Here is a 16,191-nt window from a genome sequence, read left to right on the forward strand (position 1 = left end):
TGGATGGATGGATGGATGGGATGGATGGGATGGATGGATGTCTCCAAAGTCTTTAAATGGGAAACCAACTTGGAAGTAATTTTATAAAAGTTTTTATTGTTTATGTTTTGTATTGAAACTGCTAGGGTTATTTTATTGTGTTTTGGTCTTTATCAGCAGGCAAGTTTAGGTCATTTGCTCAAAATCTGTCTCTTTACATTTAGTCCAGAAGGTGAGCAGATTCAGACCAAGTCCCTCAATGCTACTGAACTTTTATTTCACAAATTATATGTGCATTTAGATCAAAAAGTTCCATTTCTGTTTTCCTTTCTTTTAATTCAAATCTGCCGAAAGTCTTCTCAACTGATGATCAAAACGAAATCTTCATAAATAAAACCCGGGAAAACATGCAAACAAAACACAGTTAGATGCAACATTATCGGGATATTAGATCAAAGCCCAAATGGCGTCTGTTCACTCATTCCATCTTCAAACTCATCTTCACAATATGAAGTGGGGTTTCTAGCAGACTGAAAACCATTTGCACTACAGCTGGCACACAGAAAGAAAATCATTGCTTCATTTAGCCAAGTAATTTCCCTGGAAGAGAAACCATGACTGCGGAATACCTCAAGGAATGTGCTATAAATGTATGAATAGCGAAAGAAGAGATTATAATTTAGATAACCACAGAAAGTGAGAAGAAATGTTAAATGCAGCATAATTACATCTAGTATTCTATTTAAATATGACTTTCAATTAGAGTATTTTGTTCACATGGAAAGCTGAAAGTGGTTAAATTGATAACTATAAAAGTTAAACAACCATTTCTATTCACAACTAACAAATGGAGGGAGATGAAGCTCAGTTGGGAAACTCAGAGGCAGCGGCGGAATGGGACTTAAAAAAAAAAGCAACATCTTTGTAGAAATAAAACACGTGGCCTAGTTTTTACTATAACAAAATAACCAAATTCACAGACAGTCCCCAGTTTTTTTTTTTAGTGTATCTGGCTGTGTGTATGTGCTGCCTCTAAATGAACATTAAAGACACAGACACCTCCCGGGAACTCCCACAGAGGATGTTTATATCTTCATTCCCTGAAATTCCACCATCAGTTCTTAACTTATGCATGGTATAAATACATATCTCCATGAATTAAACACTTTATATTCCTATATGTGGTTTAATTTAAATTAAAGAGGAGCGGTAAATTGTTAAACCCGATGGCACACATGGGTTATAAAATCAGATCCTATTTAAAATATACATGAAATAAAGAATTTGCATCTGATTACTGATATTTTTTTCATTTCTCTTGGCTGCATGGTGTCACATGTCTGCTGATGTACAGCGTATTGATCATTTGCAACAAAATCTAGATGATTATCAGTCCATCATTTCTGATTTATGGCAAATACGTGACTATGATGCCTTTACAGGCTGATAATGACACCATATGTGAACCTAATCTAGCACTACAACCATCTGCTCTGGAGGGGCAAAAATCTTTTAAAAGGGTCTGGGTAAGCTTTTGCAACTATGCTCATCATCTGAAGGTGCTTCTCTAAATTTAACTGAGAATCCAATATGAGTAAAATACATTTTATATCTGTAACTGTTTAATATTGAGACAAATATTGGGCCCTTTGCAAGTTTGTTGCATAATGTATAAAGCCAGAGTTTTGGAAAGACCTATTGTAAACTTGTTGCAGAGGATATAAAAAAGTATCATATATAAATAAGAATGTCATGGTTTGATATGGCAAATATCTTTTTAGGTAAAAAAAAAACCAACAAAACTGATTTAAGCTTTTCATCAAAAGTCAGTTCATTGAATGATAGAAAGAGAAACAAAACTGTTATTAATGTAAAAACAGAACAAAAAAATTATATTTGGCATATTACTTTTACTGTTTGTGAGGGCAAGTGTATTTTATCGTTTTCCTTTTATAGTCTGTGTCTCAGGAGACTAACGGATGCTTTGCAAAGGACAACTTATTTTCTCAGCTCTTTCAGTGGTCACATAACTCCCTTAGCTCATGGGCTGTGGCCTGCTCGCCTGCCTTCCGTCATGACCTTTGTTTGTAGCTGTGTTACATTAATCACCTGAGCAGGAGATAAACTGGGTCAACACCACTCTAGTGGAACTGCAGGGCAATTTGTAGGGGGGGCAAGAGGGGGAGTAGTTGTAAAAATGAAAGAAATGTACAGCTGTGTAGCCTTCCTCATTTCATGCTTCCCTCACACTCTGATCCGACTTTCATTCTGTTTTCTAGCCACTCAGCAGGTATTAAAATACTGCATCATCTATTTTAAACCTATCTTCTTACATTACAGAAATTTAGAGCGCTATAATAATAGGCTTATACAGCTTCTTTGGCCGTCTCTCTTTCATTTTCTGTCTCCTGCTGCTGCCCGTCTAATGCTGTGCAGCCTAATCCGAGAACAGCCAGCCTGGTGGAAACAAAGGAGTAGGAGCAGACAAATGAGGCAGCCTATGGCATATGACAGACCCCAAGAAAAATGATCACATTTCCCAGCCCTCTCCCTGGTAGTGACTGTCCGGTCCAGCCTCCTCCTCCTCCTCCTCCTCCTCCTCCTCCTCCTTCTCCTCCAAGCCTCTCCGCTCAGTAGTTGGGCTTGACAGCCACAATGAAATGAACAAACGTAAAGAAAAAGAGGAGGGAGTGTTATTTTTCTATTTTGTTCGCTGGTTTTTACGAGAGCCAGATGGACAAATTAATTCCCAATGAACACAAGAATATTAAGTAGTCTTAAGACTTACACGAGGGACTTTGCCATCCTTGTTGTGTCCCTTTAACTGATGTCCAACCAGTTAAACATAATGCCTTGGATATGATCTGCAGTTCCATCTGACAGACGGGAAGGGGTTTTTTAGTTACAGCTTTCCAGATTCATTCATGCTGAAGCTCAACCATAAGCGCCACAAATCAACATCAAGCATCATTAAGTCGGCAGGCATACAGACGGAAAAGGTGCGTTTTTACTGTGAAATTCTTTGCTAAATTTCTTGATCTAAAACAGAATGTCTTCCTACTGTGACTGCCCTAGTAGCCTGTTCAAATTTCATCACGCATTTCAGTGTAGTTATATAGGCATAAACTACCCAAGTGTGGATGCAAAGTATGCAAATACATATGCATTCATAAACACATGCTGGTAAACAAAATCTGACTGCAACAAATTATTTAGCAGCTGTAGCATTCAGCAGCTCCGAAACAGCTCTGTGACTGCTCTGTGGCCCAAACGGCTCCATATGCACAAAGTCAACATGAATTATCTTATTGGTCTGGAACAAAACAATGGCGATTACTCAGGAGAGATCATTTGCTCAACAACCAGGGCGGGGGATGATCAGGTAAATGTGAAGTTAGAATGAAATGGGTGCTGGGATGGAGTGGCTGGATCAAGACACATCTGCTGGCTGTTTTGCAGGGGGGGGTATTCAGCTGCAGCCAGAAGAGAAATATGTTTTCATTCAAAGCCCCGGAGACAAGCACCAGCTTTCCAGCAACAAATGCAGTAAACCAGCTTAGTGGAGTGTAACAAAAGCAAGAAACTGTCATCTTTTCCTTTCTCCTCACTTTCTTTCTGTCACTTGCAAAGTCACATATTGACAGAAACAAAAAAAAAAAAAAAGAAAAAAGAAAAGAAACTAAAACATTGTATGTGTGAAACAGATGACTGAGTTATTGGTTGGATTTTAGTAAATATCTCAAGTCACTTTAGCACCTCTAAGCTGGTGCTAAGAGCCAACAGACATGCTCAAACACTACACCAAAGCTCCCATTGTTTCTTTTTTAGTCCTTTCAGTCTTGTAGTTCTGGCCTGAATTTGCCCACAGCAAAGTGAAATCCTAACACCGCTCTCATCTGTGTCCCATCTTATCATGCATCCTCCAGGTAAGACGACAAGCAAGGAGGAACAAACATGTGGCTGCTTTGTGGGACTCTTCAGGCCCCTCCTTTATCGCTACTTTAGTCTCATCGACTGGTGCCTCATCATCACTGTCACCAAAGACCGAGGGCAGAATGTGGTGATAGCGGTAGGGCAGTAGGGCCAGTTTATCCTTTAAGGTGACAACTGATGCTGCTGCTGCTGCTGCTTTCTGTGGCAGAAAGCACAGATGCTGGCGGCAGCTTCCAGGGGATCGCTGATAGAAGTGATTGATGTTCTTCCTCTGCAAGGAGAAAAGGCTGCCTCAGGCACTGGGCTCTAATAGTCTTTTAGCTTTATGCCTATAAATTAACAGCATATTACATCTTCATGGCTTGCGTGCAACACTTTGAATCTTAATGAATGTTTTTGTTTTCAAATGTGTAGCTTATGCTGCGATAAAGCTTTTCAGTTATACCCAAGGTTTAAGTGTGTAACCTTGGGTGGTGCGTGTAAACTGTACCCGTCCACTACAGACGAACTGTATCTACTGTGCACCTTCACCTGCTGGTTTGAGTGGCAGTCTGTGTGGCGATAAGCGTATGCAGCCAGGTGGAGAAAGTGCAACATGTAGGTCATCCAGCACTGGGAGGGGAGTGCTTACAGCTGTCAATTACAAACCCGTTTTAGATCCTGATCTCTTGGGAAAATACAACACAAATCTTCATTGCTAGAGTCCAGTCACATCCCATGTGTGGAGCCCTCAGAGAAAATAGCAGGAGGAGCTTTCAGATCTTGATAGAGATGAGCTCTGACAGCTGGTTTTAATTTGGATGTGGTTCCAAAATACCTGGATTCAACAAAAAGGTGAAGTGTAACAAGTTTCTTCAGGTTGCTGAGATAAATCACAGATAAAATGTACTCTAAAAGATGTGATGAGCCATTAAAAAGGATCCAGATTCAGCAAAATGCTGTTGAACTTGTCAGACATCACAGCTGGGTGCCAAGAAACTAGAGACTAGAGAAACTAGAGACCACTGTTAAAATACACTTTGGCTGTTAAAAAGTAAACAAAACTCTGTTTTATTACAGTATATGAAGGTCAAATCAATCCTCTTAAAAAGATAAATAAATAATAAACAAAACCATTATATTAAGCATCTAACTGCAAAGTTTAAAATGAGACACTTGATCAGTTGTTTTATGTCAAAATAACCCTTTTAATTTGTTTGAAATATTTTGAATTGTTGGAGACACACCAGCAGGAGTGACAGAAACTAGCAAGGCAAGCACTTCTGCTCTGCCTTTGTGCTGATGATTAATGACCATCCAAACCTAAACGATGCCCAAAACTACCACTAATGTAACATTGCTGGAGCAGAAAACACACAGTTTATTACTGCAGACTACCACTGCAATAATGGCTACTATATTGTAATTTTCCCAGGTTAGTCTGTGCAACAACAGAGCGAAGGACAATGAGCCAGGAGCTGTGCTCGCAGCAAACTGTCTGCTTCCCGCATCTCTAGCAGCCGCTACATGGCTTGTAATGCAATCTTCGACTTGCGAAACTAAATTTGCAATTTCATCAGTAAAAACTATATTCATGAAAGAATGAGAACATTCACCAGAGAAGTGAAATGAAACCATCCCTGAGGACTTCTCAAATGCCGGCGTGATGATGATTCTGAGCGAACGTTGCTGTTACCTCGGTGAGAAAACGGATTGAGTTACTCTTTACACTCAAAATGTCTCATTTCAATAATAAGTGTCAGAATAAAATACCGGCCAATGTCTGCAACGGTACAGCACTTATGACAGCATAAATCACTCCCAGACAGTTACGGTTACTGTCTCAGCGACTCGAGCAACGCTCCAGTGACATGAAACAGAAAGAGAGCGTGAGGCTGCCACTGGGGAAATCTCAAAATCCCCTCAACATCTCTACATGAACCAATGTACAGACCTCCTTTAACCCCTCCAACCACATAAAAAACACTCCACAAGGCCCCAGGGCTATTTTTTACATTAAAGGCCCAACATGCTTCAACCAAGGTTTTATGCCCACAGAACATTTGATGAATTCTGCCAATTTGAGCAGCAGACTTGCACGGAGTACTCCGTTTGTTGCACAACTCACTCAAAGAGTATCACCACCACCTTCATCCACCTTAAAATCTGCTCCAAAAAATGTGCATCTTTTGGATTTTAGGAGGATCAGAGTTAAGGAAGCAATATTTCCAACCTGGTGGAGGAGACAGTGCAGGCAGGGGACTACAGATATCAAGGTGTTCATCTGAGCACTCCATGCAAGTCATGATTAAAGTAAGTTCATTCTGCTGTGCTGAGGAAGCCTCTGACTGAACAAAGAGCTTTGGAGAAGTCACACAGCAATACCTATGTAGAATGACTTAATTTTTTAGAAGACTTAATAATCATTGACTTAAAATGTTTGCTTATATTCTGTTGCAAAACTAATTTTCCTTGTTTGTTATTCGGTTAATATACACTAATCTGGTGTTACAATAATTCAGTACAGTGACAGCTACGTAAGGCAGAGAGATCCACACGTCAGCTGCTACCACACAAAGTATTTGCTGTTATTGAGGATAGCAAGTGAAGAAAGTGCCATTATATAAATCCGCTACACTGACGACTATTTACTATTTATCAATTGAATGGCACCATAACTGGATACATTTAATATGTTTGTCATTGATGGTTAAAAACATGACCATTCCACTAACTAATGGAAGTCCATCAGGATTTTAACTAATCAACTCAGTTTAGTTTAGTGATGTATGATTTATTAAATCGGATTGAATGAGCTGAGATTGGTTGCATGAATAAAAACACCAGCAGTTCCCTGTTGTATGTGATCATTCAGGCTGGTCAGGCCATGTTCCTCTGTTTCTTCTCATCTTTAGTCTTTCTTTTTAACACTGTCTTTAACAAAAAAAAAAAAAAACCCCAATGTCCTTCATTTATTTCAAATTACATTGCAAAATAAATAACAATGGTTAAATCCAAGAAAAAAAGAAAAGGTAACATTTTAACTGGTTAAAAAACTATGTGCAACTGCCAAAATAAAAGGTCATCCCTTTGTCTTGAAAAAGGTCCAGTCAACCATATCATGGAAATGCTGAGTTTTCAGGGCTGAATTTGGCCTGTAAACAAGCAAGCACTGCAGCAGCCTCGATGCATGACTGTCATATCTAAGGTTTTATAGGCAAAGATGCACAGTTAGTTAACAATATTAAGCAAGTACAGTTAGCCAGATATCCCAATGTAGCCAGAATATAACTTCAGTTATGCTATGAAGCTAATGATTTGCTAACTGATGTTAGAAAGAGGCTTATAAGTTCTATTACACAACAATCTGATCTGCCTCCTGCAGGATTTATGTTCTTTTTCAACATATTTCAAGGATTTTAGTCCTGCTACACAATGATGCCATAACAGTTTTTCTACCCTGTAATTTAGCTCCTTTTTATTACTTCTGAATGAAGTTTGACCAACGGAGCTTAGCAGCTTGATCGCTCGCAGGTTAAGCCTCTATGGGATGTTATTGTACAATCCAATTTTGGCTGTATTTCAAATTTCAGCTTCAAATTCTAAGTCTGATGGAAATGGTGAGGAATCAGGGTGCCAAATTAATTAGCACTGTCAAGGTTAATGGTAGATGCAAAACATATTTGTTGATGAGATTTGGAGATGCACGGTTAATCTCTGTGGCTCACATTTTAAGATCTTTCTGTCTTGAAGTAAGTTTAAATGTAAAATAGAGAGGAAAAATCAAATTAGTGAACAAGGAGCACTCAGTTGGATGAATAACTAATGGATACACCGCCTCCTCCTTAGTGATAACTGGTAATTGGTTTTGGGGGAGGAAAATGGAAGATGGGAGGGTAGCTGGATGACGCTATGTGCTGTGCAGATCAGCAAAATGGCCTAGCTGGCATAAAATGGTGTTGTAAGGAATAATTGTGCCATGCATATGCTGAATGAAAGGAAAAAAAACCCAACAACTGTGTACTTTGGTGAAACGCCTCTTAGTCTGCTGACAATAAGGCACAAAATAAATATATAACACACCAATAAGTCATCTTTCAGCTCTACGTATTTAATATTTTCATACTAGAAGAAGAAGAGGTAACTTCTCCAGTGTGAATATTAAAAGGAAACTGGAATTTATTGCAACATAAAGCCCGCAGTAAGACATTTTTCACAGTTATCTGGTTTAATAATAGACATCTATGTGGAGTTATGACATTTTCCTTGCTTGTGTTTCTTTTTCAATTTAACAGCCAGCAACTGCAATGAACAGATCAATTAACAGGTGTTTGACAAGAGGCCCATTCCTGGAAATCAAATCCCATTTTATTTATAAAGCACTTTTCATACAACAGGTAACACAAAGTGCGTTCACAAAGTGTCAAAATCAATTTTTGGAAGTTGTAAACAGAAGTCATCACACATTCAAGTTTATTACAGAACAGTTTAGGAAACATACATGCAGTCATACTTTCTCTTTTTGTCTCTCTCTTTCTCTTACACACACACACACACACACACACACACACACACACACACACACACACACACACACACACACACACAAACCTAACAAACATATGTCTTGGATGAACCAGGTGAGAAAGTGATATAATAGGGAAAAGTGTGACTGACTGTCACACTTAATTGTCTGCTCTTTAATGTGATAATATGGTTTAAGTCAGAAACAAAGACCACTGAAAATTCTCGTCTGTTTTTTTTTTTACACAGTGCCCTGGAGAGATTTTTCAAATCAGCAAATTATTTCCCTTCTTGTTTGATAAGCTCAACCTGGCAGCATAAGCAATTAATACAGTATACGTGCTATTTGCATAATACCAGACACACTCATGATCACAACAAAGGCCTCATCCTCCTTCCCCTTTCGTTTCCTTTTAAACAGACTCTGTAGGGCTGTTGTACAGTGGCTAGTTTGGGAATGACGGATGTGGTCAGATGGCGACAAGTGGAACTTTGACAGTGAAAATAATTAACTGTGTGGCTTTGAAAGGTCATTCAGAACCCCTGTAGTTGACCACTGATCTGCCTGTTAGTCCTTACCTAGAGGCTGGTTTACACAGGGTGTCAAGGAAAATAGGAAAGAACGGAAGAAAAGTTTATAAAAGTAAGGAAAGAGAGAGGGATGAATGAAAGGAAGGGGTTTGTTGACCTTGTCCCAATTGTTGAATTAGATGTTTTGGAGTTTTATGTTCAGAATTTGTGTATTAGCACTATAATGTGATTTACGTGTCCCATATTATACATTTTTTCAACCATTTCATATGAGTGTAAGAGGTCCAAAAACATTGTTTTCCAAATGTATTACCCCAAATTCACATAGAGGATCAAAGCAATACAGCTTTAACATAAGTAATAAATTACTATTAGTATTAATTATATATGATCAAACCAGGTTTTTATTTTATTAAATTCATTTTTCACTTCATTTAGGAGTTGTTACCACCACAGCACAATAAGTTAGTGTCATTAGCAAATAATAATGCTTTCATTGTGTTGGATATTGTACAGAGGTCTTTTAAGCTGGGGTAGGTAATGTTGGGGAGCAAGCAAGATTTGAAAGTAGCACCCTGTCTTGGCTCCTCCCCCTCTGGTTTTGCTCCTTGCGTGATCCAAAGCTTTTTTTATTTAAAACTTTTTCCACCGATTTTCTCTTTCTCAGCTGTTTAGCAGGAGGAAGCAAATAAACTGAGAGAAATCCTTCCTGCATTTTCTCAGCCATATTTGCCTTCCGAGCTTCTTCTTCACTACTCTGCATTGTCATCCTAACATGCTGTCTATATGCAGGGTATGGCTATTAGGCATGCACTGTGGGAGGGGGAGGAGGGGAGCCGGGAAAAGAAGCTTACAAAATACAAGAAATGAACAACTCCATTTCGGTCTGAACATTTTGATTGGTCATAATTTTTTGAACAATATTTCTTATTTTTCATGATTGCAAAATGTATATACTACTATTAGGACAAGGAATCACTTCACCCAGAGTAAAAAAAAAAAAAAAAAAACTGACCAAGATTACCTAGTCCAGCTTTAATATATAGATTAAAAAGCTAAGGTCCTAAAACAGATCCCTGAGGAACTCCAAGGACAACAGTTTTTTTTTTTTTATTGTGAGTTACTATTATTTATATACAGAAACAGTATATAAATAATATATAATAACATATAACAGTAAATTAAAACTGCAGATACTCACAAAAAAAAAACTTAAACTGAAAAAGAATTACATCCAAAACCAATCCCACTTGCGTTCAAGGACACACAGTAGTAAATACCTCCAAAAACGAAAAGCAGAACCGTCCCAATTAGGACGGCATTTACAATGAGACAGTGATGAAGCTACTGATGATAATCTTATCCTTGTGAAGAGCAGAGGCACAATGCGTGATTAAAAGGAAGGACATTATCTTAGAAGAGTGATCACAAGTGTAATCAATCTACTTCACAGCTCCCCGTTGAGTTGTTCATAGCAGAGCAAAAGCAGGATCATGAGGATAAGAGATTTTGTGTCTGTGGTTTCCTGTCAACCCACTTAAGTCTTACTTCTTGTCATGTCCCTCAGTCAATAAACAAAGAAGTGTGAGGAAATTGGATGTAATTTAGTGTTTACCCCTGTGTCCCGATTACACAGTTGGATGACAAGAGACAGATTACATTTAGAAGTTACTACATTCATGGTAAAAAATGTGCATGAGGACATAACGTCAGTGACAGACAGTCCCCTCATCATATTTGGAATAGCTTTCCAGTCATTAATGGAAAATTACTCCTATGTAATGTTTGCTGAGTTTATCTACCAAATATGTTAAAATTATTTTCATCGTCATATGTCATATTCAAACTGTAATGCTGTAATGGATAGGGTCATTGTTAAAGCATTAGTTTGATGACAGTGATTTCACACTGCCGACTTTCACGTTTCTCAGATTTGCATTCCTGCTTTTTTAAGCTTCTAGGTTACGGAAGTACAATTTGCACTGATGAGGCAAAACAAAACAGTTATTCAAGAAATACAGTTTCACCCTCAAGTGTTTTTTACCACAAGGACGAGGATGCAGTACACTTTGGCACTCCCTAACAAAGGCTATATATATTGCCTCCTGTCTCTTCTCTTAGCTCTCTTCAGTCAGTCAAAGTCTTGTATTTCTTTTCCTCTCTTGTTACAACAATGCCACAGTGCACATCTAAAACAGCCAATGTGTCCATATTCAGTTGCTTCCTGGTGTTTTTGCCGCAAAAGCAAAACACAGCTGTCATGTGATGCCCTGGGCTAAAATATAAGTTGTGATGTGCAGTTTTGTCAGCCTTGGTATGCTGCAGGGTAATGATGGCTCCAGGAAGTGCAAAATATATATCAGTGTGCGATCAAAACGAGTCAGAGGCACATTGTTTAAAGACCAGAAACTTTGACAGGATTGTGTTAAGGTTGCCAAGATTTGCACTCACTCTTCATTAAGCCTCTAAAGGTTTTAAACTCAGACCGATGAACCAAAACAGATTAACTATGATGTAGGAAACGCAAAAATAAAGTGTCAGAATATCAACACAAGGAGGGGGGAGGGGGGGTCATTTTTGCCTCCCTGCAACTCCTTGAAGTTTGTGGTCGTCAGTATCACTTCATAAGATTAAGATTACACACACATCATTTGTTTAATGAAGTGTTAATGAATGGCTTTATTTGTGTGTGTGTAATGAATAGCTTTATTTGTGTGTGTAAGATAACACTGGGGAAGTTGGTTCAGCTTCCTTTTGCTTTTTGGCAGGAGGAAAACATTTGCTTCAGGTCATTGTGGAAATGCATAAAAAAACACCACTGGCTTGATGTTCTTTTGCTAAACAGTTCTTTGCTGGCTTCTTTTTCTGACATTCCTGCCAATGATGTGGTTTTGATGTGAAATACATTTAAAAAAAAGTCTTTGTAAATTGCTAAATGAGAAGCTTAGGCGATAGAGTGAACTGAAACAAAAGCTGTTTGTCAAAATTGGTTGAATCCCTTTCATACTCTCCAAATGTTTCTTGTACTGCGCCTTAAGCACAAAGCAGGATGGAGGAATCAGTTTTTTTAAAGTGAAAATATAATACAGAAATGGCCAAATAAACACTGATCCACGACTTCTATGATGAGTTAAGACCGAGGGATCACATCACTGTGGAGCCATTGAAAGAAACTAAAAAAACATAAAACAAACATCCTCTGCCAGTCTGTGTGAACATAATGAAACACTTCTCAAAACATGTTTTCGATGACCTGGAGCCTAACTCAGTAAATGAGCTGTAACATTACCTTGCTGTTGATAGAGAATACATTAATGAAAAAAATAGCCCACCTGGCAATTTTAATATATGCAAAACAATCTTACAAACCAATCATGATGAAGAACACCTGGTGCTGTTGTTGTGTGAAGAGCGCTCGCAGGGATGAGAGATGTGATTTACAAGCAATATGCAGCAAAGCTTATGATTAATGATTCTGCCATGATTTAAAGTTTCTCTGATGGATGCTGATGAACATATGATGTTATGGAGGCACTCCAAAGTTGCACCTATTAGTTGGCATTTAAGATTTTGGCATTCTAAGGAAAAAGTCGGTGACTGAACTGACTCCATCCACTGACCGGGCAAATGTAGAATGATGTGGTAATGGTATGCATGTTTTGAGTGGGTTGCTGGGTCTGCACACAGTCATGAGAACCATAAGCAGGCCATCTATGTGTCAACCAGGCTGTGTATTTAGTGTCTCCTGCTTTGTAAAGCTCTGGCTCCCCAGCTAATGGGAGTAATAAAGGATTGTCCATGCCACCATCCGCTCATTTATTCTCATTCCTGAGAATGTGAGGGGACTGCTGCAGCAATCAGCCTCCACTCACTGGTTAATTCCAAGACAGATTTATAGTCAGACTGTGTAATGAACAGCCATGCTCATGTGATTGCTCCTGCATAAACAGTACATACATGTGCTTGAGACTGATCTTCTTTGCACACAAATTCAAAATTGTTTTATAAGGCTATGTCCTTACGAGTGCAAGCCCAAGATTAAATTTTAATCAACGGTTAAGTGCACTCACAGCCCTGGTTTAAATTCTAGACAAACTTATACCTGGAGCTCACACCTGAACCATGCAGGCAGCTGCAGAGCTGTCATCTGTCCTGGCGAAGTGACAGGAACAGGTCACTTGTGGCTGTAGTGGAGAAGAGAAACACTCCTGCCATACAGAAATGACAGCTGCTCTGCCTCCCCAGCACAGAGTGTGTGATATGAGGGGTAATGAAGCCAAGAGAAAGAAATGAACACTGGAAGAGGAAGAGAGGGGACAGCATGGAGTCTAAACAAGCGCTCGGTGCTAAACAAATGTCACTTTTCCACAACAGTAGCTTAATGCAACATAATTGGTTATGCTTGGTTTTTCAATATTCTCTACATGGTTTGACAAGATGAAGCTTAGGCTGAAGTTTGAGTCAACCTGGAAGTTGGCATTATAATCAAGTCTACAAGCTGTTGCCATCACTTCACACCAAGGTCTATTACACAAATCAGCCATCCATTACTATGCATCTCTTGTGGCAACAAACTCAACTTCAACCAAATAAATCTCTTCTAAGTTGAATAGGTAGCATTTTAAAGGTTATATTGGCATTGGGAGAACAAGATGGTGAAAGCATTAGTGGGACAAAATAAAGATGCAATGAAAAGATGCTGTAGAATTTGCCAGTAAAATGGCATGACATAGCAAAAGTAAAATCATGCAAGTAATAAAAGGTAAACAAAAACATTAAAACAGGACTATGAGAAGAAAAGTAAACCAAAACATGGGGTGGTATTTCCGTACAAGCTTAAACATCCAATTTACACCAGGTTTTAGATTACACTTTGCTTCATGTTATCCTATGCCATCTATTCACCTTTGTTTTTTGTAACTTTGCAATGCCTCTACAGCTACTAGTCATTAAATAATAAAGAGGCTCCATGAGATAGTACCATATCCAAATATTTCTGCAACAGACACAAACCCCTAAACTAGACACCAAGATGAGGGAGCCAGGCACCACAGCAGGGAGTGACACCACTTAAACTGAAGCAGAAGTCCCATTGTTCTTGTCTTCTGGACAGTATGCAGAATTGGCGTACGACAAGCTTAGTTTATACCAAGGCAGCAGCTTGGCATGGACTGCAACTCCATGTGGAGCCAACGTAACACTAGAATGAGACCAAATGGCTCTCTCAATTTGAACGCAGGGTGGGGGACAGTGGGGATTGGTGGAGGACATCTGCTCAACATTTACCTAGTGTTTTATAATTAGATAAATGCAACTGCTCGAGAGCGAAGTGTCTGCTCCGCTGTGATTTCTCAGATAACAATTCTATGACTTGGAAAGAGGCAGATGAGGTCTGTGTGGAGACAATTAGAGATGCTAATAAAATATGAACCATATTGCAGTGAACCCAAAATACGAATTGAAAACACACAGTTGGGTGGTGGGGTGGGAGTTACAGCGTGACAAATGCTAATTGGTCCCAAGCGGAAGTGGGACAACCTGTTATAACCTCTTTACATCTGGCACTCTTGGTTTCTTTCCTCTCACTGTTTGACACATTTAAACCAACCACAGACAATTAATAGCGTAGAAGGTGTTGATATAGCTATAATATGTCCTCAGCAGTGCCACTTCTCTAGTTTAGTTACTATAGAACTGCAACACAAAACACAGCTTCAGACCGGGGATCTTTCAGTCCTAAGAGGTCACTTTCTGGCAGGTTCTACAAGTTTCATCTGCTTCGAAACATTGGACTCACATGAATGAGTCACTGAGCAGAACTTGACAACAAACTGTGGGATCCATTGTAATATGAACCAGTTGTGTTGGAGCAGGAAAAGTACCTAAACCTGCAAGACAGTTGCCCTTAGGACCAAAAGGAGGTAGTGATAATAGCTGATATTTTCAAGGTGCAGTTTGTAATAAAATCAAACGTCAATGACAAAAAATGTAATATAGCATTAAAAGGTGTTTCTATTGACGTCTATTGACCTTTCTAAAATTACTGTTGTGTTATGGTGCAATTTCTATCGACTTTCTGAGTCCACATACATAGCAACTGCCATATTTGTGCCACTGTTTGTACAACGGCTCCTCTGAAGAAACAAACAACTGTGTGAAGTGAGAACCATATGAGCTTTATAGCTGCTGCAACAGCTTCATTTGGCAGGTGCTAGACCAACATTTGGGATAAATAATGCATTAAAAGGAATATGAAAGCAGACAGTACACATGTACACAGTTTTGAAGTAGTTACCTGTAGTGAAGTCATTGCTACACCTGAGGCCACTGAATCCACTCACAGACAAAAACATATATGTTTGGAAAAGGTCTGGAAGAATTTTAGACAATGAATATTCATTTACAACTCTGTTTGGGCTGCGATGGACTGGCGAGCTGTCCAGGGTGTACCCTGCCTGTCGCCCAAAGCCGGCTGGGATAGGCTCCAGCTTCCCCGCAACCCTGAATTGGAATAAGCGGTTCGGAATGAATGAATGAATGAACTCTGTTTGGGATTTGAATTCATTTATATTCACATCGTTATCAACAGATATCAGTAAATCTTATGAATTTTATATTCAACTCCACATAGCCGTATAAGATTACCGTTGCCATTACTAACAATTGCCAAGATCCTTTATAGTAAAAATATTTATCAAGGTCACATTTATGGCTTTTATTGTTTGAAATATGGTTAACAAAAGGTACCAGCTGGTAAGAGATAGGATGTGAGCCTCAGATAAGATTAAATGTAACTCAAGTCTCCAAGTCCTTGTTTTTGTTGCATAAAGGCAACCTAGCTTTATCAACAGTTGCTGAATCAATTGTTCAAGCCATGAGACTAAAGGTAGGAGATCCTTTCTTCATATTTCAACTGAAGTCACGCCCCCAAAACATGGAAACATGCTATGCTTGTTCCAGAGGGTTCACCATAATGTGATGTAGTATACTAGCTCGTGTAGTTAGCTTAGCTCTGGCTTTGTTGCCTTTACAGGAGCTCCAAGACTCTGAGAGGGTGCAACTCGTGCACAAAGAGAGCCACATGCAGAACTATGGAGGTCAATTGAATTTGATAAATATGTCACCATTCAATTGTTTAAAATGAGCTGGTAAAAATAACTGAATTGAGTTTTTAAGTCTTGTCCATTCTACAGATGACTAATTTTGTTTTAGGTTTAAGTATTTGATTTACTGGCTTCAATCAGT

General features: G+C 38.9%; 1 protein-coding gene across 2 annotated transcripts in view; it reads right to left on the minus strand.

Annotated features, from left to right (window-relative positions):
• The window catches only part of LOC306770709 (PDZ domain-containing RING finger protein 4-like), a 158,046-nt gene that overhangs the window by 21,117 nt on the left and 120,738 nt on the right, over positions 1–16,191 (minus strand). The window lies entirely within an intron of this gene.

Source organism: Telmatherina bonti, assembly GCF_933228915.1.
Source record: "Telmatherina bonti genome assembly, chromosome: 2".
NCBI classification, from domain to species: domain Eukaryota; kingdom Metazoa; phylum Chordata; class Actinopteri; order Atheriniformes; family Telmatherinidae; genus Telmatherina; species Telmatherina bonti.